We start from the raw sequence: 26538 nt of genomic DNA on the forward strand, positions 1-26538 counted from the left end.
ACCCTGAGCAGCAACAGGGTGTCAGGTTATATCCTGACTCTGTCAGTTTAAGGCAGTGTTTCTGCATCATTGCCTTGATCTTCATTTTCTTATTAAATTGTAATCCTGGTTTAGACCCTCCCCAGGTTTGCCTTCAAACAAGTACAAAATTCAATGTACTTATCCCTTGTTTTCTTCTCAAAACAGGATTTTCCATCCCGTAAACTTGGCCAGATGGAGGAGGAGGCTGTGAGGAAGAAGAAGGTGCCCCAGGAGCCCCAGGCAGGTGAGGAGGAAGTCAGTGCCCCTTTCCCCCTCTCTCCTGCTCCATCTCCCAGCCCAGCACAGCCCCCGGCTGCAGGACAACCCTGCTGCCAACCCCGTCCTGCTGGGGATGCACTGGGGGGATCTCCTTCCCCTTCCCTCTGGCACGGAGGCAAATCCCATCCTCTCCTTGGCCTTCCTCCCCCAGAAAAGGAGCTGAGGACTGAGACCAGGGAGGGCAAATCCCTGTGGCAGAACCTCATGGAAGAGGCCATTTTGAGTGGCTCCACAGTGCAGAATTCCAACAGGGAGGAAAAGCCCCAGAGATCCCACAGAAGGAGGGGCTCCAAACCCAGCCCAGGGTGCTCTGAGGAGGAAAGACCCACCCTGTGCCAGGAAGGTGGGCAGAGCTTCAGCCAGAGCTCAGAGCTGGTGGTCCATGGGCAGCTTCACAATGGGGAGAAGCCCCACAAGTGCTTGGAGTGCGGGAAGAGCTTCAGGCAGAGCAGCACCCTGATCAGCCACCAGATGATCCACACTGGGGAATGGCCCTACGAGTGTGGGGAGTGTGGGAAGGACTTCAGCTGCAGCTCTGCCCTCATCACCCACCAGCGCATCCACACTGGGGAGAGGCCCTACAAATGTCCCCAGTGTGGGAAGAGGTTTCAGAGCAGCTCCAATCTCCTCCAGCACCAGCAGGTTCACAGGGATGAGAGGCCCTTTTCTGTCCCAACTCTGGGAAGGGCTTCAAGCACAGCTCTACCCTCATCACCCACTGGCGCATCCACACTGGGGAGAGGCCCTACGAGTGTCCTGAGTGCCAGAAGAGGTTTCACACCAGCTCTGATCTCACCAGGCACCAGCAGATTCACACAGAGGAAAGGCCCTTCCACTGCCCTTACTGCAGGAAGGGCTTCAAGCGCAAGTCCCACCTCATCAGGCACCAGCTCATCCACACTGGGGAGAGACCCTACGAGTGCCCCACATGTGGGAAGAGGTTTCGGACCAGGAGATTTCAAATCTCCTCCTGCATGCACAGATTCACACGGATGAGAGGCCCTTCCGCTGCCCTGACTGCGGGAAGGGCTTCAAGCACAACTCCCAACTCGTCACCCACCAGCGCATCCACACTGGGGAGAGGCCCTACGAGTGTCCCCAGTGTGGGAAGAGCTTCACCAGCAGCTCTCATTTGACAAGACACCAGCCAAGTCACCGGTAAGGAAAGGCTTGCCAATGCTCTGATTGCAGGAACAGCTTGATTCACCACTCCAATTTCAACCCCCATGGGAGAAGCCAGATTGGAAAGAGCCCTGGTGATCCATGTTCCCTGTGATCCATGCTGGGAAGACACCTGTACCTTTTCCTGCCCTTGCAAATGACCTGATGTGGCATTGAAAAATGTGAGGGTCTGCCCATGGCCCTGTCATTACATTCAGTCCCACCTCAGATCATTGCCAGGGACAGGAAAGGGACTCTCTCTGTCTCCCTGAGGAGAAGGGTGTCCTTTCCAGGCAAGAAATATTGTAGCCAGGCAGACCCTGTGAGTTGTGTTGTAGTTTTCCCTGTAAACAGTTTTATTTATCCCTTCTGTTATCAATATTGTTTCTGTTCCTGTTTGTTGCTTATCTGGTTGCTGTTCCCATTAAATTGTTCTTATCCCAGCCCGGGATCTTTGCCTTTTGTGCTTTCCATGGGAGGCTGGAGGGCAGCAAGGGCAGCGCAGTTTTAGCGGGAGCAGGAAATTGGGGAATCCCATTCCTGAAGCCCGGCCCGTGGAAAGCGAGCATCCCAGCTGGTGCCAGCCCTGGTGGCCATGGCAGCAGCCTTGGGAGCGGGTCCCTGGCTGGGGCTGTGGGAACCTCTTCCCTCTGGTGCCCAGGGACAGGAGTGGAGGGAGCGGCTGCAGCTGAGTTGGGGCAGGCTCAGGTTGGATGTCAGGAAAAGGTTTTTGGCCAGAGGCTGCTGGGGCCCTGGCCAGGCTCCCCAGGGAAGGGTCCCAGCTCCAGGGCTCTCTGAGCTGCAGCAGCGTTTGGCCAGCGCTGCCAGGCCCAGGCTGGCATTGTTGGGGTGTCCTGTGCAGGGCCAGCAGTTGGACTGGAGGATCCTGATGGGTCCCTCCCAGCTCAGCCAATTCTGTGCTTCTGGGATCCCATCAGCCTGGGGATGGGGCTGCCAATGGTTGCCATGGCAATGGGCTCTGGCTGCAGGCCTGAGCTGGTGTCCATGGCAACCACCCCTGGCATGGGGTCTCCATGGAGCTGCCAAGGGATTGAGCATAGCAACAGGGGGCTGGTGATGGTTGCCATGGAAACTGACCATAGCAACAGGGGGCTGGTGATGGTTGCCATGGAAACTGACCATAGCAACAGGGGGCTGGCAATGGTTGCCTGCTAAAGATCAGATTTGTCACAGGCCCTCAGAGGGGCTCCATGGGGACTTTCCAAGTGTCTCCAGGCTGTTCCAGAGCTGGAATGTCACAGGCATGGACAGGGGCTCCATGGAGACCTCCCAGGGCTTTCTGGGGATGGTAAAGAGCCCTGTGGTCAGAGGCAGTCACAGCCATTCCATGGTGACATCCCAGGGCACCTTGGGCTGCAAAGGCACCCATCTGTCACAGGCACTCACGGGGGCTCCACAGTGACATCCCAGGAGTCCCCAGGCTGCCAAAGAGCCGGGATGTCCCAGACACTCACAGGGGTTCCTCTCATGGGCACAGTGGGAGCTTCAGGCAAAGTTTATTGGAGAAGCTCCTGTTGGGTCTCGAGGTGCAAAAAGGATCCCCAATAGCCCCCACAGATCCCCAAATGTCACTGTTGAATCAGAGATGACACAGACTCAGATCAGAAGGCTATGGGCTAAAAACCACCCATTTATTCAGTCCTCTTCTTTTCTACCTTGGTTCTCTACAGGTGGACCTCATTGGTCATTTAATCAACACATTTCACATGATTGGCTAATTACGACAACACCCTTCAGTAAACAACTTTATGAAAAAAACAACTTTTTACAAATACTGTAAAAAGGGCACCAGTTATCGATGTTTGTTTTACCTTGGTACCTTCTGGGGGCTCCCTGGATGGGGGAAACCCTCCTGTAGCAGTTCTGTGCCAGGAAAAAGGAGATGCAAGCGACTTTTTCAGTCTTCAGCTTCTTGTTTACTATCATCTTATGTAAAGTTTTGCATGCTGTGCACACCAGGCTCAGCATGCTGGAAAAGCACCGCAAAATGGCCCCAAAATGTACAGTTTCAAGGTCTTTTAAAGAAATCTCATTTAATTAACTCTTAAAACATACATTATTTCTACTTTTCTACCACTAAGTCATCCCTTGACTGTCCACATAACCTCTGCACTGTGCTTTCCTTGACCAATGACCCTGTGCCACCAACACTGCAGAAAATGGAGTAGATGAAGTAGAAGACAGGCGCTACATCCAAATTCCTCCATCTTGCTTCCTATCTACACAATAATAAAAATCCCAAAACCTCTATTTCTTACCCAAGTGACATAGTATGCTACTCTCTATTACCTATTTCTCACTTGGGTAAATTTTAATCTGTCTCAAAGTCCTGGAAGTCCTCTCCATGGGTGAAGGTTAAAGGCAGTGTTTCTCTGGGGGTCAGGACCCCTCAGAGCAGACAGAGAAATATTCCCTGTGCCCTGGATTCTCACACATTTAACCTAAAATCCTTTAACCCTTAACATGTGAAGTTCACCAAAAATGCTCCAGATAAGCAGGATTAGAGGGGAAGTAATTGCAAACAACAGAAAGACAGAAGATCTGTAGAAAGACACACACAGGGGTACCAACAGCTCAGGTTCCAGCATCACCAACAGAGGAACCCCAGCAGAAGGCAGGATCCAGACCCTGGGCTGGCCTCGTGCTCGACCTTTCAACCCCCTGGGCCTTCATGGCCCCGCCCCTGGGGTGGGACTGCCAGTTGCTAGTCCAATCAGAGCCAGGGTAGCACCAGCTGCTGCTGTGTGATTGATTGATTGATTGATTGACAGCTGGGCCAATCAGAGCTGGGTTAGCACCGCCCCTGCTGTGTGATTGACAGCTCTGCCAGGCCAGGGCTGGGGGCGGGGCTCTGTCCCACCACAAACCAAGGCCTGACCCAGCCCTGGCCCCACACGGGCATTCCGAGCATCCCAAGGTGTCTCGGGACATGGATCTCATCCAGCCTCTGACAGTGACCACGGTGACACTGCGGAACCTCATGGAGCCATGGCTCAGTTGTGACAATGGAGATCCAAGGAAACGATGGTGAGACTGTGGAACCCAGGAATCATGGAATCAAGGAGACCATTGTGCAAATCATGGGCTCTATGGAAGCAAGGATCAATGATCAAACTGTGGTTTGATTGTGATTGATTTAAAATAGAAACAAGGAGCCATTGTTTCACAGCGGGGCTGTGTGGGGCCAATGGACCCTTGTGACTCTGTTGGGGCTCATGAAACCAAGAAGCCATTGTGACATTGCCAGACCTCATGGAATCAAGGAGACCCTTGTGACAGTGCTAGGACCCATGAAGTCAATGGAACATGGAACAGGTCTGCCTGGTTTGGCCTCCTGGGGGCTGTCTGACAGGTCCCACTGAATTTGGCATGTCAAGGGCCACTTCCCATCTGACCATGAAGCACTGGGGCTCTGTGCTTTTATTCCTATGGGAAAGAACTGCCTTTCTTGTCTAGGCACCCATGGCGAAAATTGGGATTCTGCGTCTAAAATTCTCTATATCCAAGGGTTACTCCCAGACAAAATCTGCCCATACAGTCAAGTCTGGCCAGCCTTAGCCTCTGGTGACTTCCTCTCATCTGCCCCTGCACCACTGGGGCTCACTTCTTTCCTTCCTATGGAGACCATTGTGACACTGCAGAGCGTTGTGGAACCAATGGGCCATGGTGGCACTGCAGGCCCTTGTGGAACCTGTGACACTGTAGGAACTTGTGGAACCAAGGGGAACATTGTGACCCTGCAGGGTACCATGGATCCAAGGGGCCACTGTGACACTGTGGGGCCTCGTGGAACCAAGGACATCTTTGTGGCCCTGTTGGGCCGCATGGTCCCAAGGGGCCAGTGTGAAGCAGCAGGGCTTTGTGGAACCAAGAGGCCATTGCTGCATTTCAGGGCCTCGTGGAGCCAAAGGGCCGTTGTGATCCTGCAGGGCACCGTGGATCCATGGAGAGCATTGTGGCATTGCAAGGCCCCATGGAATCATGGAGACCACTGTGACACTGTGGGGCCCCATGGAAGGAAGGGGCCATTGTGACACTATGGGCACTTGTGGAACCAAGAGAATCATTGTTGCACTGCTGGGCCCCAATGGAACCAAGGGGCCATTGGACACAGCCAGGCTTCATGGAACCAATAGAGCATCATGACACTGTGGGGCCTTGTGGAACCATGGAGACCATTAGGATCCTTAAGGACTTGTGTAACCAAGGGGCCATTATGACACCAGAGGCCATCACGGAAGCCAGAGAACCTTTGTGGCACTGCAAGGCCTCATGGAAGCAAGGAGCCATTGTGGCACTGCAGGGCCCTCTGGAACCAAGGGAACATGAAACAGGTGTGGCTGCCTTGGCCTCCCAGGGGTCACCTGACAGGTCTGGCTGACCTTGGAATGTGGAAGGCCACTCCCATCTGCCCCTGAAACACTGGGGCTCTGGGCTTTCTTTTGTATAGAAAATAACTATCCATCTTTTCCAGGTATCCATGGCCAAAATTTGGATTCCACCTCTAAATTTCTGTGTATCCAAGGATTGCTCCCAGACAAAAGTTGCCAGAACAGACAGGTCTGGCTGGTTTTTAACTCCTGAGTGCCAGAACTCACCTGTTTTCCAAACATTGGAAAGGGCTCTCTGCTTTTCTTGTATGGAAAAAATCATCCTTCTCCAGGCACAAATGTCTGAAATTAGGATTCGACATTCATAATTTTGAATATGCAAGGGTTGCTCCAAGCAAACCTGCCAGGACAGACAGGTCAGGCTTGCCTTGGCCTCTGGTGGCTGCCGTTCATCAGCTCCTGAAATATGGGGGCTCCGTGGTTTCCTTCCTATGGAGACCAATGTGACATTGGGAGCCTTGTGAAATGAAGGGGCCATTGTGGCACTGCAGAGCACCATGGATCCAAGGGACCATTGTGACACTGTGGGGCTTCGTGGAACCAAGGACATCATTGTGGCTCTGTTGGGCCACATGGTCCCAAGGGGCCAGAGCAAAGCAGCGGTGTGGGAATTAGCCCAGCTGTAACTCAGAGTCAGACAGATTTTACCCCAGAAGTACTGGGCGCAAGTTTCAAGTCCTAGGAATCATTTGTTTAAATTACAGTAAGCTTGAAAGTTCTCCAAAAAGCCTTTAGTGTTGTTATGCTAACTTGTCCAAGTTCTCCTCCCCTATTGGTTACTTGTTTCCCCTATATGGTTATTGTTCTAGAGTGTTCTACCCCCAAGTGTACATGTTGTTACTTCCCCTTTGTCTCGGGTCTTAGGATCCTGCCCCTCATACTGTGCTCGACTTCTCCATGTTTATTGTTTTTCACCCTGGTTTTAAAGTTTCTTTTAAACAACTCCATCGATCCTGCTCCTTTTCATTTTCCCCACCCTCGCCCTGAAGTCAGGGAACCAGAGAGGTTTGTCACAGCCACCCTCATTGTGACCTTTGGTGCCCAAACAGGGACCATGACACTCAGGGCTCCCTGTGTCAGTCAGGCCAGCTGGGGTTGGCTGATGGATAGGCCAGGGCTCCCTGGGATTTTGGATTGTGCCAGGCCCAGTGGATTCATCGTTGCTTCGAGGGACCTTGCCCAGGATCGGCAGGGACAACGATGGTTTCACCTGCATAGGATTGCAGGTGGGTTTGGGGAAATGCAAGACATTTATTGCCCATTTTGCCACTGTGTTTTTACAATATGCACCCATGTCCCATAATTGATTTGGGGTGTTCTGGTGGCTCTTCCCCTTAAGGTGGAGAAAGAAAAAAATGGGAAGCCAGATGTCCAAATTAGAAAGCAGCATATATGGATGCTTTAAGTTAATTCTCACTGATCATGACATAATATTTTCAAAGAACGAATTAAAATCAATCATGAGGTGGATCATGAAAAATTTTCCTGATGCCTCTGCTGATGAAATGCATACCACTGAATTTTGGGACTCCGTGAGAGTTAAATTGTACAACCTTTCGATCTAAATGGACCCCATTGCACCCCACATGCTCCACATCTTCCACATCACCATTCACCAGCAAGCAGTGTGCTGAAAACTCAATCCATTGGTCACTCCTAACTTGGACTTCTCCTCTAACCTGCCTTTCTCAGACCGTCCACGATGGTCCAAGATGGCAATGGCCACGCTGTCTTGGAGCATCATGCCCTGGAGACTCAAGAGGGAAGGAGCCTGAATGTGGCTCAGGAGCCCAACCATCCTCCCTCCATCTTGCCTCCTCCACTTCCTGCTACCACAGCCTTCTCTTCCGCCCTGAACGAACCTCCAGACTCCACCCCCACAACTGCAGGCAACGCCCCCACTGTCAATCATTCCACCTCCACCCTGGGCCATGCCTCCAGAACTCCACCCTGGAAGTCCGCCATCCTAAATCAAGGCCTGGAACACCTGACAAAATGGCAGCGCCCTCTGCCTCACCCTCCAGCAACAATATAACCACCATGATCAAAGATACTAAGTCCAACTGTCACACTATTTCTAATCCAAATGTTTCTGCTCCTAGTTATTCTTCCTCCCCAGAAGACAGTTTGGACTCCCCAGAGCCACCTTGCCCCTCAGCCCCAGAAGATCCCTAGGAAAGGATCCGGAAAGAAGCAGTTAAGGAAGGAGACTGGCAAATAGCCTCGAAACTCCTCATTGCCCCCATATGTTATGAAAGAAGGGGGCAGAATCCCAGGGATCAGCCATTGGTTTATGGGGAACTCAAGGATCTGTGTAGGGCAGCTAAAGACCATAGGAAGGACTTACCTTGTTTTAATGGCCTAATGAGGGCCATGTTTACAGCACATCTTAACCCCCTATGATTTAAAATATATTTTGACCATGTTGTTGTCGCCTACAGAATACACCCTGTGGGAAGGGGGATGGAAGTGTTTATTAAATCAATTAATAGCAGACTATGCTAATAATGAGGCAAGGGTGGAACTGACAATCAGCCATCTAGCTGGAGAAGGACAACACAGCCTACCAGATGATCAAGCAGCAGGTATCCCCAGAGAAGTATTGGACGATATCAAAGAGATGGCTTTGAAAGCTTTAATCCAGGTATCGGATGGTTGCATCCCCAGTTTGGACTACCTTGGGTGGCTGCAGCTAAAGCTTTAGGACAATCAGACCATCCTGGGTGCCTGTTAAGTAAGCAAACCAATGCTGCCTCCCTCACATTGAGTGGCTGCTCTCAGACACAGAGACCATCAGACACGCCACCTTGCAGAACAGCGATAGAGTTTTTACTCTGGGCACATGGGCATGGCTGTGTAGACTCTGAGGGCATGTGCTGCATGAACCTCTCCAGCCACAGCGAGTCAATCCACAAGAGCATTCAGGTACTGAAGGAAGGGTTCAAGAAGCTTCAAGTGGAAAACAAAGACTGGGTCCATAAACTCTTCCAAACCAAGGGACTAAAAGGGCTGGATGATGTCTAGCTACAACAGGACTCTTCATTCTCTTAGTGGTTGTTGTTGTATTGTTAATTGTCCCATGTTTGCTTGGATGCTTTTAGAAAGTCTTACCAAATTCTTTCAATTCCATCTTTGTGTTAAAACAGAAAGGGGGAAGATACCCAAGGCAGGCTCTCCATGGACTCCTTGGAGGAGAGAATTGGAGGCCAGGATGGCACAAAAACCTCTCAGAGACTCAGTGTGGGAAGGAAAATCCTTAAAAATAGCTAAAAGTATTCTTAGATCCAAAGTACCTTAAAAACCTTGAGTATCTGAAAGTATTAATGAGCCCCACTGAGTGTCAGTACAAAGCTCTCCAGGGACTCATTAAAGCAGATAATTGGGGCCATGATTGCACAAACCTCTTCCAAAGTCTGTATCAAAAGGGAAACACCAAGTACCTTCAAATAACTGAAGTACCCTGAAGTATTAATGAGCCCCACTGAGTGTTGTTACTGACAAAGCCTCTCCAGGGACTAATTACAGCAGATAATTGGAGGCCATGATTGCACAAACCTCTCAGAGAGTCCAAGGCAAAAGCCAAAGCCAAAGTCCTTTGAAAAACCTGCAGTCCCTGCAGGGAGCATGAAGGAGCCCCCAGGGCCATTGCTGAGCAAGGCTCCCCAGGGACTCCTTGCAGCAGATCCTTGAGGCCACTGGGATGTGGGCTAGGGGGGGATGCTGAGGGCAGCACAAGGGGCTGACAGTGCCCAGCCTGGCTGGGGCTGTGCCAGGAGGCCCCAGGGCCTCAGCACAAGGTGTCTCCTCCCAGCCCTTGCTGGCACAGACCCTGCTGTGCCCCAGGGCACCAAGACTTGGCTTCTCTTTGTCCCCACCTGTCATCACTGCCTGCAGTTCTCTGCTCTGCCTGGGGCCTGGGGACACTTGCTCAGTCCTGTCCCTCTCTGGGACCCATTAAAAGTCCAAGAAAGTTTGGAGTTGGATTCTGCCTTGGAGTTCTGCAGAGGTTTCTTCATCTCCCTCTCAGGGACTGATGTTCAGGGCCTGAGCACAAAGCCCCAGAGGCTGATTAAAGTCCTTGTGCTGTGTCTGTGCTGCTGAGCTGGGCTGGGCTCCTGGCACAGAGACAGCTCCTGGTCACCAAGAAGAGCTTCAAAAGCACATTTCTCTGGATGAGCAGCTCTTCTGCCAGCCCAGCAGGGCTGGGGCACTGCCTGCAGCCAGCCCGGGCACAGCCCAGAGGAACAGAGAGCTTCAATCAGTCAGGGCTGGGAAGGGGCTGAGAAGTGCCTGGGGCACAATCACTGCCAGCCCTTGGCACAGGAACCTCTGGCTGCAGGACAATGCAGCTGCAGCTCCTGGAGCCATCTCCTGCAGCTGGAACATGCCAATGCCTGCAGAGCCTGTGAGTGCATTCTCTGCTGGTCTCTTGTGCAGAGCAGCCAGGGGTGCCTAGGGCTGTCCTGCAGAGCAGGGTCCTGCAGCCCAGGGCACTGTGCTGGGGCAGGGACTCTGCTGCCTGCCAGGGACAGCTCTCAGCCAGCCCTGGCAGCTGGTCCCAGCCCTGGGGGACAAGATCTGGGTGGCAGGAGACAGCTGGTGAGGCTTGGAAGTGTTCTCCTTGTGTGGGGAGGATGCTGCATTGTTCAGGACTGCTCCCAGCATGGCATTTAACTGCAGAACATTTTCAAGTAGATTAAACAGGGAGCATAGCAAGGCAGGGCCTGCATGAAAGGGGAAATCCTGTTTTCTTAATCTACTGCTCTGGGTTGCCTGGATGGGATATTGCACATAGATATTCATCTCTCAGATCATGTTGAGAAAAATAAAAATATTTTCTCTCAGATGTTAGTAAACCAGGCACTTAAGGAAATCACCACAGGACCCCTTAGAGCCAGCATCAGTGTCACTTTTCCAGCCTCCTCAGTGTTGCCCTGACGTTGCCATCAGAGCCTGCAGAGCCAGAGCTGCCCCTGGGCAGTGGCTGAGCTGGGAGGGCTCTGCAGGGCAGAGCTGAGCCCCCAGGGCTGGGCTGGGCTCTGGCAGCACTGGCAGGGCCCAGCCCTGGGCACAGGGAAGCAGCTGCTGGCAGGGACAGCTCCAGGCAGCAGAGCCCTGGGTAGGCAGTGGGGGGAAAGTGCCCCCAGGCTGTGCTGAGATATTTCAAGTCCTCTCCAAACCCAACTATTCCATGATTACTTTTCTTACAGATCCCCATGTGCAGCCCCAGCAAATGTCCAACAGCAGCTCCATCAGGCACTTCCTGCTGCTGGCATTGGCAGACACGCGGCAGCTGCAGCTCCTGCACTTCTGCCTCTTGCTGGGCATCTCCCTGGCTGCCCTCCTGGGCAACGGCCTCATCATCAGCGCCGTAGCCTGCGGCCACCACCTGCACATGCCCATGTTCTTCTTCCTGCTCAACCTGGCCCTCAGTGACCTGGGCTCCATCTGCACCACTGTCCCCAAAGCCATGCACAATTCCCTCTGGGACACCAGCAACATCTCCTACACTGGATGTGCTGCACAGGTCTTTTTCTTTGTTTTCTGTGCTCTAACAGAGTTTTATCTCCTGACCCTGATGTGCTACGACCGCTACGTGTCCATCTGCAAACCCCTGCACTACGGGACCCTCCTGGGCAGCAGAGCTTGTGCCCACATGGCAGCAGCTGCCTGGGCCAGTGGCTTCCTAAATGCTCTCATGCTCACAGCCAATACATTTTCCCTGCCCCTTTGCAAGGGCAATGCCCTGGGCCAGTTCTTCTGTGAAATCCCTCAGATCCTCAAGCTCTCCTGCTCACACTCAAACCTCAGGGAACTGGGGCTCACTGTGGTTACTAGCAGTTTTTCATTGTGTTGTTTTGTGTTCATTGTTTTCTCCTATGTGCAGATCTTCAGGGCTGTGCTGAGGATCCCCTCTGAGCAGGGACGGCACAAAGCCTTTTTCACCTGCCTCCCTCACCTGGCTGTGGTCACCCTGTTTATTAGCACTGGGACATTTGCCTACTTGAAGCCCCCCTCCATGTCCTCCCCATCCCTGGATCTGGCCCTGTCAGTTCTGTACTCGGTGGTGCCTCCAGCCCTGAACCCCCTCATCTACAGCCTGAGGAACCAGGAGCTCAAGGCTGCAGTGTTGAGACTGATGACTGGATGCTTTCAGGAACATTAAACTGCTGGCCAATTTCTGCAAATCACTTGTAATAAAACTCATCTTTTATAGTACACGTTGGCTGCAGTTTGGAGGTTCTGTATCTTTTATTTTAGGTTTTTAATCTTGTCCACAAAGAAATGTCAATCTTTGTGCCATTTCTCATTTTGTTTCCCTCCACCTACCTGTGGCCACAGACTGTGTCAATGAGGGGCTGTGCTCTCGGTGGCTTTAAAGGAGCTAAAGGATCTCCCAGCAGAGTTTTCTGCAGAGATGCCCTTGTGTTGCCTTCTCTGGAGCTGCAGCAGCAATGTCTGTGTGCAGAGCTGGGGCAGATCAGTGCTGGCCCAGCAGCTGTGCCCAGCAGCAGCAGCAGCAGCAGCACTTGGTGTTGCCAGTGCTGCTGCCGTGGCCCTGCCCCGCTGCCCTGGTGGCCCTGGTGTTGCTGCAGGGCCTGAGTGCTCTCGGGGCCGGGCACAGCCCTGGGGGTGGCAGTGCCGGGGCTGCAGCAGGGACAGGCCATGGGCACTGCTGGGGCAGCGCTGACGCCTCAGGCCAGGCCCTGGGGGCTCCAGGCTCCTTGCCCAGGCTCTCTCAAGAACACGGCCAGGCCAATGCTCAGCACAGAAACCCCCGTCAGCAGCCCCAGGCTGGCTGTGGGCAGGCTGGGGGCAAACAGCATGGCTGGGGCTCTGCAAGGGCCCTGGGGCAGACGGGAAGGAGCAGCAGAGCAGGGGCTGATCCATGCCCAGTGCGCTGCACAGCCCAGGGCAGCATCCCTGAGCATCCTCATGCAGCTGCCAACAACATCCCCCCTCTGCAGCCCTGGCCTCTCCCCCAGCTCACACAGGTGCCCCATCCTTGCAGGCACAGACACGGCAGCACTGCCTCAGCAGCCCCTGTTTGCATTGCACACAGCAGGGCCAGCACCCCCATGCTGTTGCTGTGGGGACATGAACCTGAGGGAGCACAAATGCCATCAGCCCCTGGGGGTCAGCCAGGGCTGGGGGACACCAGGGAAACCACTCAGCTTTGTCCTGGCCTCTGCACTCAGCCAGAAAGTTTGTTCCCATCAGCTGGGAGTTTCCTGTGCCACTGCAGACGCTTTTGCTCAGAGCCAGGGCTGCCTGGCAGCCACCCCCAAACTGCCCTGAGAATTTCTTTGGCTGCACCTTTGCTTATTTACTCCTCCTGCTTCAAATTTCTTCCTCTTGCCCACCCCAGGGGGCCCAGATATGGACACAGCACTCGAGGTGCTGCCCAAGCAGTGCCCCCGAGCACAGTAGAAGAATCCCTGCCCTGCTCCTGCTGTCCACACCATTCCTGATCCAGGCCAGGAGCCATTGGCCTTCTCGGCCACCTGGGCACACTGCTGCCTCATGTCCAGCCTGCTGTCCATCAGTCCCTGCAGGTCCCTTTCTGCCTGGCTGCTCTCCAGCCACTCTGTCCCCAGCTTTTAGCGCTGCAGAGGTTGTTGTGGCCAAAGTGCAGGACCCGGAACTTGGACTTGCCTGTCCAGGGCCCTGTGCAGAGCCCTCCTACCCTCCAGCAGATCCACACTCCCAGACAACTTGCTGTCACCAGGGTTCCATGAGGCCCCTGAGTGTCCCAATGGTCTCCATGATTCCATGAGGCCTCCCAGTGTCAGAAAGTCCCTTTGGTTCCATGGGACCCCTTGGTGTCACAAAGTCCCTTGGATCCTTGGGCCTTGCAGTTTCACAATGGATCCTTGGTTCCATGAGGTCTGGCAGTGCAGCAATGCTCTCCTTGGTTCCACAGTGTCACAATGGCCTCTTGGTCCCAAGGGCCACCACGGTGTCAAACATGTTTCCTTCATTCCAGGAGTCCCTGAGGAGCAGCCCTGGCCCCTTGGTTCCATGGGGTCCTGCAGTGTCACAATGGCCCCATCGTGACACCACGTCCTGCTCTGTCACAATGCTCTGCATGGTTCCACAAGGCCCTGCAGGGTCACAGTGGCCTCTGTGGTTCCATGGGGCCTCAGAGTGCCACAATGAATTCCTTGGTGCTGCAGTGTCACAATGGCCCCTTGGTTCCACAAGGCCCTGCAGGGTCACAATGGCCTCTGTGGTTCCAGGAGGACCCAGACTGTCACAATGGACTCCTTGCTTCCATTCCACCCCACAGTGTCACAATGGCCCCTTGCTTCCCCAGGCCCTGCAGTGTCACAATCATCAGAGAATCAACCAGGCTGGAAATGACCTTGGAGAGCATCAAGTCCAACCTGGGACCAGACACCACATTCGCACCCAGACCACGGCACTCAGTCTTTCCTTAAACACCTCCAGGGACCGTGACTCACCTATCTACCCTCCAACGCATTCCAACGCCCAACCACCCTTTGTGTGGAGAATATTTTCTAATGTCCAGTCTAAAAATCCCCTGGTGCAGCTGAAGGCTGTGTCCTCTTGTCCTGTCACTGTTCCCTGGGAAAAGAGCCCGACCCCCACCTGGCTGCACCCTCCTGTCAGGGAGTTGTAGAGAGTGATGAGGTCTCCCCTGAGCCTCCTCTTCTCCAGGATAAACAACCCCAGCTGCCTCAGCCACTCCTCACAGGACTTGTGTTCCACACCCCTCCCCAGCCTTGTTGCCCGTCTCTGGACACGCTCCAGCCCCTCCAGGTCCTTCCTAAATTGGGGGGCCCAGAACTGGACACAGCACTCGAGGTGCTGCCCACCCAGTGCTGAGCACAGGACAAGAATCCTTGCCCTGCTCCTGCTGGCCACACCATTCCTGATCCATAGGAGTGCCAGGAGTTGAATGAGGCAAATGGTGGAGAGGGAGTGGGGACAAAGTCTGATTAAATGTCAGCCATGAAGGGTCTTGATTTTAATATCTGTTCAGACTGCATTAGAAGGTGCTGGGGGTCAATATCATTTCGACATTAGAATGCATTTCTGAAATTTGTCTAACTAACCAGAGAATAATTGAAAACGTCAATTTTTCCCAGGGGCTTTTCTTGTTAAGGTGTTTCAAACAAATATTTATGAGCTTTTCTCACTGAATTCCTCAACTGAAGAGCTCAAGAAAGAAGAGGCCTCTGGAGTAGCAAAATTCATCATCAGCTCCAAGTGGCTGAAGATCCACCTCCATCAGAGCAGTAACAAACAGAAATGGGCACAGCTTTGTGGCTGCCCCAGCTTTGGCATGGGCCCTGGGCCTGGAGCAGGAGCAGCTCTTGAGGGCCCCAAGGCCGGGGCTCTTGTGCTGCCCTGGGCAGATGGGATGGCAGCAGGGGCTGCAGAGCTCTCAGCACCTCAGGCCGAGGGGAGCAGGGCAGCCAGGGAGCCTCCTTTGGCCTTGGCCAGGCACCTTCCCCCATGGCTGGGGCTGAGTCCTGTGGCAGCTGCAGCTGCTGCTGTGCCCTTGGCAGGGGCTGAGGCCGTGGGGCAGTGCCCAGAGCAGCCTGGCCTGAGCAGAGCTGTGGGGCCAGAGCCGGCTGGGCTGGGCTGGGCTCAGAGAGGCCCTTGGTGCTGCCCAGAGCTCAGGGCAGCTGGCAGAGCTTGCAGGGAGCTGGGCTGGGCTCCGAGAGCCTGGCCCAGAAACCATCAGTGTCCATCTCAGCCTGGCTGAGCGTGCAGGGCCCAAGAAGAGCAGCCCAGGGTCCGCAAGTTCTCTGTGTGGGAGCTGAGCTTGTGGCCCCTGAGCCCTCCCCGGTGCTGGGGCTGCACCTCCAGCTCCAGAGGAGATGCGACAGATGGGAGCAGAGACAAATAATTTCTGCTGGATTGTTTATTGTGTTTGCTTATACAGGTGACCTGCATCCATATACAGAGGGGGTATTTTGTGTCAGATAACACTGGTAAAGTGGGAAGAATGATATTTTTTAGCTGAAAGTAATCTTTCATGCATAATACACAATAAGAATAAAAGGACACATGATCAGAATAGCATCTGGGTTTTTAAGTGCGTGAGACTCATTGATGTTCCAGCAGTCAAACCTGTTCAAATATTTTCCTTAGAGCTTCCTTGAGATGAGAGGTGACCGCCAGAGGCCAAGGCCAGCCAGTGCTCTCTTTCCTGGCAGCTTTTGTCTGGGAGAACCCTTGCATGTAGGGAATTTTTCTGAGTGAGTATCAGTTTTAGCCATGGGCTCCTGGAAAGACGGACAGTTCTTTTCCATGGGAAGGAAAGCACAGAGCCCCAGTTCTCCAGGGGTGATGAGAGGCAGCCCTCAACATTCCAAGATCAGCTGGGCCTGTCAAGTGGCCCCTGGGAGGCCAAGCAAGCCAGACTTGTTCCATATTCCTTTGGTTTCATGGCACTCTGCAGTGTCACAATGTTCTCCTTGCTTCTGAAGTGTCACAATGGCCCCGTGCTTCCAAGAGGCCCTGCAGGATCACAGTGGCCCTTTGGTTCCCTGGGGTCCCACAGTGTCACAAGGGTCTCCACGATTCCATGGGGCCTTGCAATGCCACAATGCTCTCCATGGATCCACGGTGCCCTGCAGGATCACAACAGCCCTTTGGCTCCACAAGGCCCAGAAATGCAGCAATGGCCTCTTGGTTCCACAAAGCCCTGCTGCTTCACACTGGCCCCTTTGGACCATGCAGCCCAACAGAGCCACAAAGATGTCCTTGGTTCCACGAGGCCCCACAGTGTCACAGTGGCCCCTTGGTTTCATGAGGCCCTGAAGTGTCACATTGGTCTCCACAGAAAGGAAACCTCAGAGCCCCCATGTTCCCCTGTCTGTGACACCCCAGTGGTGACAGCCCCAGCATTCCTTCCCTGGAGATGCTCCAAGGGAAGCGTCCAGAGCCATGTCCAGTCAATGGAACCGATCAGCCACTGACCACTGATGAACTGCAGTCAGCAGGGGCCAAGATCAGATGGGCCTGTCTGTCCTGACAGGTTTGTCTGAGAGCAACTCTTGGATATTTGAAGTTTTGAATGTTGAATCCCAATTTCAGCCCATTTAGCCTGGATGAGGAGGCCGGATCTTTTCCATTGGAAGGAAAGCATGGAGCCCCTGTGTTTGAAAGGAAGGGGAGAGCTGGCCCTAAGGAGGCCAAGGCCAGCCAGTCCTGTCTGTAATGGCAGCTTTTCTTTAGGAAGAAACTTTGAATATAGGACTTTTGGAGGTGGAATCCCAATTTTGGTCATGGGCACCTGGAGAAGAAGGATAGTTCTTTTCCATGGGAAGGAAAGCGCCGAGCCCCAGTGTTTCAGGGCAGAATAGAGGCGACCACCAGAAGCTAAGGCCAGACAGAGCAGTCTGTCCTGGCAGCTTTTGTCTTGAGAAACCCTAGCTTGTAGGGAATTTTGGAGGAAAAGTACGCGTTTTGGCCATGGGTGCCTGTGGAGGAGGGAGGTTTCTTTTCCATAGGAAGGAAAGCACAGAGCTCCAGTGTTGAAGGCAGGTGAGAGCCAGCTCTCAGAAAGTCAAGGTCAGCCAGACTTGTTGTTAATGGCAGCTTTTGTCTGGGAGCAATCCCTGGATATTGGGAATTTGGGAATTTGGGAGAGGGAATCCCATTTTGGTCATGGATGCTTGAATGAGAAGGAAAGTTCTTTTCCATAGGAAGGAATGTCCAGAGCCCCAGTGTTTCAGGGGTATATAGGAAGAGACCCTTGACAAGCCAAGGGCAGTTGGACCAGTCAGGCTAAGCCAACCAGACCTGTTACCTGTTCCCCTTTTTCCATGGGCCCCTGCAGTGTCACAATGGTGGTGTCATATTGGATCCTTGGTTCCATGAGGCCCAGATGTGTCACACTGTCCACTTGACATCATGGGACCCCATGATGTCACAATGGTCCCTTGCTTCCACGAGGCCTTGCTGTGTCACAGAGGTCTTCTTGGTACCTTGGTGTCACAATGGACCCCTGGTTCCATGGGGACTCACAGTGTCAGAAGGGTCTCCTTGGTTCCATGAGGCCCTGCAGAGCCCCTTGATTCAACAGGGCCTCAAAGTGTCATCATGGCCTCCAGGATTCCATGAGGCCCCTCAATATCACAATGGACCTTTGGTTCCATGGGGTCCCACGCTATCACATGAATCCTTAGTTCCATAGGGCCCTGTAGGGTCACAATGGCCTCCTTGGTTCCATGGTGCCACACAGTGTGACAACTGTCCCTTGGCCTGCCAAGACTCCATAGTGTCACAATGGTTCCTTGCTTCCATGAGGTCTTGTAGTGTCACAATGGCCCCTTGGTTCAGTGATGCCGTGTAATGTCACAGTGGTCTCCATGATTCCCTAAGGCCTTGCAGTGTCACAACAGACCATTGGTTTCACTGAGCCCCACAGTGTCACTGTGGTCCCCTTGGTTCCACAAGGCCCTGCTGTGTCACAATGGCCCTTTGGTTCCACAAGGCCTCAAAGTGTAAAAATGGCCTCCATGATTCCATGAGGCCCTGCTGTGTCACAATGGAGCCTTGGTTCCATGACGCCCCCGAGTGTCACAATGGTATCCTTGGTTCCACTGGACCCTTCATCCCATGGAGACCCACAGTGTTCACTGCATTCCCCTTGGTTCCATGAGGCCCTGCCATGCTGCTATGGCCCTTTGGCTTCAGTGGGTCCCAAAGTGTCGGAACAGTCTCCCTTGTTCCATAAGGCCCCACAAAGTCACTGTCATCCCTGTGGTTCCCCTAGGCCCCACAGTGGAACAATGGACTCTTGGTTCCATGAGGTTCCTAAGTCACAATGGTCTCCTTGGATCTGCAGTGTCACAGTGGCCCCTTGGCTCCATGTAGCCATGCTGTGTCACAATGGCTCATGGTTCCATGAGGCCACAGAGTTTAACAACGGACCCTTGGTTCCATGAGGCCTTGCTGTGCCACAATGGATTTCTGGTTCCATGAGCTTTCATACTGCCCACAGCAGTCTCCTTGGTTCTGCAGGGTCACCATGGACCCTTTGTTCCATGAGGTTCCACAGTAGAACATGGTCACCTTGGTTCTGTGAGGTTCTGCAGTGTCACAATGGACCCATGGTTCCACCAGGCCTTGCTGTGTCACAATGGCCCCTTGGTTCCCAGAGGTTTCTCAGTGTCACAGTGGTCTCCTTGGATTGGCAGTATCACAATGGACCATTGGTTCAATGTGGCCCCAATGTGCCAAAATGGATTTTGGTTCCATGGGGTTCCATGGTGTCACAATGGACCCTTTGTTCCATGAGTTTGGTTCTGTGAGGCCTCGCCACAATCAAATAGCCGAAATATCAGAATAAGACTCATTAACACTAATTTGCTGTTTAAGAGGGTATCATTTATTCAGGCCTGAGGTCCAGTGAGGGATAACTCCTAACCCTATGTGGACATGTAATTGTACCAGCGTCATTAAATGTGTATTGCAATTTACCCATTACCATAAAACCCACCCCAAGTTCCCAGTTTCAGTCCTTCTTTTTTCTATCACTGCATTCTTTAGCCAGATGTCTTCTTCATCTTTTCCAACCATCCTTGCTGGGAAAGCAGCCCCTGCATGCCTTGTTCCTCTACTTAAAGTTCACAGGCACGGTAAAAATTGAATGAACCCTTTTGGTATCAGCTCAAGGCTTTGTGTGGGCAGGCAGAGGCAGGCAGGAGGCAGAGCTGTCAGCAAAGGAAGGGCCCAGCCAGATGGGGCAGCCGAGGGATGCCGACAGCCTGCAGGGACAGAGGCTCAGGGCAGGGACACCGTAGGACAGCCTGGGCTGCACAGGGCACAGGGATGGGCAGCAGCTGCAAGACAGCCCTGACAGAGCCAACTTGGGCAGCACTTTGGCCATGGCTGCTGGCCCTGGGCCTGAGGCCACGAGGGGACAAGTGACCCTTGCAGGCCTGGGGCCTCATTGCCTCCTTGTCCCTGCTCAGCAGCCTGGCAGGGGCTGCCCCATGCTCCTGCCCTTGGCATTGCCCATCCCCACATGCCAGTGCCCATCCCGGGAAGAGCCCTGAGCAATGAGGGAGGGACAGGATCTGCCTGGCCAGGGGCTGGGGCTCAGGCCTTGGCCGTTTGCATTCCTGAAACACATCCAGCTTTGCTCAGCACCAGAGACACCTTTGCCTTGTTTGTCCCCAGCTGTCATCACTGCCACCAGTGTTCTGTTCTACCTGGAACCTGGGGACACTTTCTCAGTCCTGTCCTCCAAAAGGATCTATTTTAAGAAACTTCAGTGTTTCAATCTCACTTTGAGTTCTTGAGAAGTTCTTCGAGCACGCTCTGAGGGACTGAGTCTGATGCACAAAGAGCACCAAAGCCCCGGAGGGTCATTAAATCCTTTGTGTCTGTGCTGCTGAGCTGGGCCAGGCTTCTGGCCCAGAGGCAGCTCCTGGCAAGGGCAGCAGAGCTGCAGAGAGACAGCTCTGGCCAGGAGCAGCTCCTGTGCACAGCCCAGCAGGGCTGGGGCACTGCCAGAGCCCCTCAGGGACACCAGCAGGGCACAGACAGAGCTCCCAGGGGCTCAGCACTGGCAGGGGCTGTGGCATGTCCCAGAAGGGGCTGTGTCCCAGCAGCTCCTCTGTGGCTGTGTCATGGAGGCACAGAGCAGCTGTGATGTCAGCAAGGGGCTGTGTGACAGCACAGAGTGGGCTGTGTGAGGTCACAGATTGGGCTATGACATCAAAGAATTTGTTGTGTGAGGTCACTGAGCAGCTACAGCATCACAGAGGGAACTGTGTGACATCACAGAGCAGTCTGTGACATCATGGCATGGCTGTATGACATCATAGAGCAGGCTGTGAGGTCAAAGTGTGTGCTGTGACATTACAGAGTGGCAGTATGATATAGTAGAGGAAATGTATTTGAATATGTGTATAGAGGCTTTGCCCCAGAGGTCCCGGTTGCCCTCGATGGGCTGCAGCTGCGATGTCCTTAATTGGGCTGCAGCTGTAACTGATGAAGATGACCAGGATAAAGGGGGTGGGTAAGCCAGTCGGGGAGAGCCTTGGAGGAGCCCTGACCTGAGAGAGAACAGCGTGCAGAAGAAGGAGTCTGTGCAGCGAAGATCTGCAGCCATGAGAATACATCAGAGAGGTATGGACTTTGGAAATCTAATAACAACAATATGGGACTCTAGAAATAATAGAAGAAAAAGAAGTGGTGACCCCGACGTGATAGTTAGCAGAGCATAAGAGAGCCGAGAGCTGTGGTGGCCAAGAGCTGCGACGGAACAGCCAAGAGCTGTGGTGGTTGCTAGCAGAAGATAAGACAGCCGAGAGCTGTGACAGCCAAGAGCTGTGACAACATAGCCTTTGGGTCAGGGAGCTGTGAAAGAGTATGGCCTTTGAGCAAAGAGCTATGTGTATTGAACATGGCCTGTGAGTCATGGGAGAATGTGGGTTTTGTGCATGACCTGTGAGTCATGAGAAATGTATGTATTGTAATTTAATATCTGTATAACTGTTAACTTAAGTAAAAGCAAAGGGGGAAATATAGTAGAGGAAATGTATTTGAATATGTGTATAGAGGCTTTGCCCCAGAGGTCCCGGTTGCCCTCAATGGGCTGCAGCTGCGATGTCCTTAATTGGGCTGCAGCTGTAACTGATGAAGATGACCGGGATAAAAGGGGGTGGGTAAGCCAGTCGGGGAGAGCCTTGGGGGAGCCCTGACCTGAGAGAGAACAGCATGCAGAAGAAGGAGTCTGTGCAGCAAAGATCTGCAGCCATGAGAATACATCAGAGAGGTATGGACTTTGGAACTCTAATAACAACAATATGGGACTCTAGAAATAATAGAAGAACAACAGTATGACATCACTGAGAGGGTTTTGTGGCATCACAGAGGGCATTGTGACAGCACACAGCTGTCTGTGACATCATAGTGTGAGGCCATAGAGCAGATCTTGCCATCATAGAGAGGGGCTCTGTGAACATGAGAGAATGGGTTGTGACATCACCGGGTGGCTGTGTAACATCATAGAGCAGCCTGTGACGTCACAGAAAGAACTGTGACATTGCAGTGTGACTCTTTGACATCAGAGTCTTCTGTGACACCACAGAGCAGCTGTGTAACATCACAGGTGACTGTGTGACATCACAGGGGCTGTGTGACATCGCAGGGGCTGTGTGAGGTCACTGGGGAGGTCACTCTGCCCCGGCCCCCCTCACAGTTCCCCCCAGAGCAGTCCAACCCTGCTCATGCACAGCGGGGTCCCCTGTCCCCCCGGGTCCCCCCGCCCTGGCGCCACAGCCTCCCCCAGAGGATGTTCCACGAGATCGACCCCAGAGCCTGACACGGGGACGGGGGGCCGGGGCCCTGGGGGTGGCACAGGGGGACACGGACCCCCCGGCAGCGTCCCCGTGTCCCCCAGGGCCAGAGCCTGGGCCACGGCTCCTTCACCCTGGTACCAACGAGGCCTTGAGAGCGCTGAAAAAATCCCCAGCAAGGGAGCAGCAAAAACCAGATTTAAGATTAAGGGACAGCAGCACAAAGTTCCTTGGCAGGAGTCAATCTGCTTCTGACTGGACACTTCAGGCACACCAAGGAAACAAAGCAACAAAAAAACCAAAGCAAATCCAGGCAATCAAACCAGAAATGAACCACGAGCTGTCCCTGTGTGTGTGTATGAGACTCAAGGACAGTGATGGTAAAATAAATATGGCCCAAAAGCTTAACAGAGCTCAAACTTAATAGGACTTAACATAACCTTAACTGATACCTTCAACTTCACAATTTAGCAGAAGAACAGTACTTAACAGTATTTAACCTAACTTTTAACCCATGACTTTGCAATTTAACAGAGGAATAACATTTAACAGTATTTAACTCTGCCTATAACTTATATTAAATAACTTAGCAAAAGAACAACTCTTAGCAGCATTTAACTTCACTTAGACCTCATGACTTAACCTCACTTACAGGCCTGACTGACTCAGCTATCCAAGGCACTCAAACCCCTCAGAGAGCAGCATTTCTGCCACATTTCCCCAGCACAGGCACTCCTGTGTGCACACAGACACAAAGAGTCAGTGCAAGGCACCTGCGAGAAATTCCCCTAAGGGCAGGAAATGCTCCCTGTGGATCCTTTGGTATCTCCCCAGCAGGTGAAGGGTTGAGCCTGGAGGAGTGGGGGGATCGGCCCAGGCTCCGTCATTGTTGGGGATCCCCGAGTGCAGCAAACGGGAGAGTTCCCGGCTGGGAGAGGCCCCACTCAGAGGGAGTCGCTGGCCCAGGAGAGCTCCAAGGGCTCCTTTTGGAGCGCTGTTTGCAGGGCCCCAAGAGAGGGGCTTCAGTCCCAGCAATGGTTCATCCTGGCCACCCTTGGCACCAACAGCTTTCTTTGGCAGGGTGAGAACAGGGATTTTGTGCCACTGAGGGAACAGAACCAGTTCCCAGGGCTGCTCCTCCAGAAAGCAGGAGCTGGTTGGGCAGCAGCAGTGCCTGGAGCAGACAGTGTTTGTGATGAGCTGCAGAGGAGCTGAGCCCAGGGGCTGTTGGCCAAGGCCGAGCCCCAAGGAGCATTTCTCAGCTGGCAGGGCGGCCTGAGAAGGGGAGGGGGGAATGCAGCAGCACAGGGCCCATGGAACCAAGGGAGCATTGTGACACTGTGGGGCCCTGTGAGACCAAGGGACCATTGTGACACTGTGGAATCATGCAGAATCATGCAGAGCACTGTGGCATTGCTGGGCCTCTTGGAACCCAGGGGACTGTACTGATGCTGTGTGAATCCATAAAATGTAGGGATCATTATGTCACTGAGTGACCCCATCAAACCAATGATCCATTCATGACACCATAGGGTCTCATGGAACTGTGGAGGCCATTGTGACACTTTGGGGTGTCATGGAACCAAGGGGCCATTGTGACACTGTGAGACCCCACAGAGCCAAAGGTCCACTGTGATATTGCAATTTGGGGTCTCATGGAATCATGGAGACACCATTAGGACACTTCACAGCCTCATAGATCCAAGCAGACCATTGTGACACTGAGGGGCACCATGGAATCATGGAGACCGTTTTGACACTGTGAGGCCTCATGGAATAAGCAGAGCATTGTGACACTGTGAGGTCTCATGGAACCAGTGAGACCGTTGTGACCCTGGGGGTCCCCACACAACCAAGAGGACCATTGTGATACTGTGGGGCCTGTTCAAACCAAGAGGCCTTTGTGACACTGCAGGGCTGCATGGAACCAAAGCTCCAGTGTGACATTGCAGGGCCTGATGTCATCAGGGATCCATTGTGACAATGGGCAACCAAAGGGGACCACTGTGACACTGAAGTGCTGCATGGAACCAAAGCTCCAGGGTGACACAGAGGGGCCTCCAGTTATCAATGGTTCATTGTGACACTGTGGAGCCAAAGAAGACCATTGTGACACTGCAAACCCCCAGGGTCCAAAGGTCCATTGTGATATTGCAGGCCTCATGGAATAGAGGAGTCACATTATGTTGTCAGCTTATTGCAAAAGTTCCATACTGTGGTGGTTTGACAGGAAATGTGTTTCCTGGGATGCTGTGTTTTGGGCCAATGGATATTCAGGCTTTAATATTGGCATTTAACCTGGCCATTAGGACATGGACACGCCTCTGAGAACACGGGGTTAAAAGCAGGGCTCTCTCCTGAGAGGGTCCTTTTGGGTTTCCGGCAGGAAAGAGTTCGGGTCTCTGCCCCGGCCCAGCTGCTGGCTGGGCAGGGGGAGGGGAAAAGCCATGTGGCCGGGAGAGGTAGGCCTGAGCCCGGGGGTGGAAGGGTGGAAGAGAGAGAGTGAGACACTGGGAGCCAATGGGCAGCCCCCCTGAGAGACACAGAGAGAGAGAGAGAGAGAGAGAAAGAGAGAGCCGGTGCCCGAGACTGTAACCTTGAAACTGGATAAACATGGTCCTGTGCCGGCAGCACGGCTGGGACGGAGAAGAAGGGGGGGTTCAGCCAGCCACTTGTAGGAGCTTTTAACCCCTTTTTGGAGAATGAGAACTTTACAGATCATTGACCTCTCCTAGAAGATAGAGTGGAAGATGAGAAAGGAAATGTGCAAGTGTAAGAGAGGTCTGGGCAAGTGAGAAATAGTGGAAGAGTAGAGAAGAATCCTAGAGGGAAGAGATGATGGAGTGGCTTTTGCTGGATTATTTTTGTATAGCCATGGACAGAACCATGTTCCTTGTGACACAGAGACTGCATCTAGGAAAAGGCAATGGCCACAGAACCAAGAGGGTCCAGTGTTGGTGCCCCTCGGCCCCAGGGGATGAAAAAATATGGGGTGGACAGGTGTCCCAAAGGAGAGACTGTGCCCTTTTTGGATCGGGACAGAGCATCCTTAAAAAGACAACCCTAGAAGCAGCTCGGGCACGTGTTCAGTGGTGAGAGCACTGGACATGAAAGGAAGAGGTCACGACGGCAGATGTACTCCGGGCGGTGCCACGAGTGACACAGAAACTCACGAGGCTTCAGCTGTGTTTCCAGGGGAAGCCCATGGTACAAGAAGGACTCCTCTCCTCTTGATGAACTGAGGATTGATTGTCTGAAGGGTGGTGCTGGACCAGGAGTTGGTGATTTTGGGGAATAGATGTATTGTATTGGAAATTTGGTGGGGGGAGAAGGAAATGTACTTGTATGGTTTTCATTTTCCTGTGGGTGTTCCTTTTTATATATAGTTGTAGCGTAGTTAATAAAGTTTTGTTTTCTTCATTTCCAAGTGGAAGCCCGCTTTGCTTATTCCTGGTCACATCTCACAGCAGAAACCAGGGAGAGGGTATCCTCATGGGGGCACTGGCATTGTGCCAGTGTCAAACCATGACAGAATGTTAATGAGCCATGGGACACTGAATCCCTGTACTGAAGAGCTGAAGGCTGAACAAGTGATTTGGAAAATTAAATCAAATGATTCCCAGAGGCTTGGCTTGTTCAGATGTTCTGAATGTTCATGAGCCCTGGGACACTGAATTCCTGCACTGAAGAGCTGAAGGCTGAACAAGCCTCTGGAGCAGTGAAATTCAGCAGCAGCCTCCAAGTTGCTGAGGATGTCAGCAGCCCCCAGTGAGGCCATCCCTGCCCAGAGACCGTGGGGGAATGGGCAGACAAGGAGAGCGTCCCTGGGGCTGGGGCAGCACAACTCAGAGGCACCAGCGGCTCCAGCTGGGCAATGGAGTGTGGAATGTGGCTGGGAAAGCCCTGCCTGGGCTGGGCCAAGCAGCACAGACAAGCCCTGACTCCCATATCCCAAAAAAACTCTCTCAAGCAGACATTTAAAAGGAATTACAATTGTTTGTGTACTCTAAGTTAGATGCACTAAGAAATATCAATAAGAGATTTTTAGGAGCTCAAAACAACAAAACAGGAACTTTACTTGGAACTTCAGAAAATCAGAGAAGCTTTGGCAAAAGTTTTAATATGACATTCAATCAACAAAAAACACTTATCAAAGCATTATCTTGGCCCATTCCACTTCACAAACTCTAAGCCTGTTCAATTTTAAGTTAAACAAAATGTCCAAGAGGACGTATATAGAAGTAGACACAGAAAGAGAGAAAATATAATTTAGAGAAGTGCACACATGTCAGGACCCAGGACATCCCTCTGGCTGTCCTGAGCAGCCAAGACCCCTGCCGGGGTCTCAGAGACCCTGGCACAGAGCCCAAAAC

General features: G+C 52.9%; 1 pseudogene; it reads left to right on the forward strand.

The window, feature by feature from the left end:
* The first annotated feature begins 213 nt into the window (after positions 1 to 213).
* LOC139604032 (zinc finger and SCAN domain-containing protein 2-like) overlaps positions 214 to 26538 on the forward strand; it is a 51258-nt pseudogene continuing 24933 nt past the window's right edge.

This window comes from Agelaius tricolor, unplaced genomic scaffold (assembly GCF_023055355.1).
Source record: "Agelaius tricolor isolate 1412-34295 unplaced genomic scaffold, bAgeTri1.0.p SCAF_43, whole genome shotgun sequence".
Lineage (NCBI taxonomy): Eukaryota > Metazoa > Chordata > Aves > Passeriformes > Icteridae > Agelaius > Agelaius tricolor.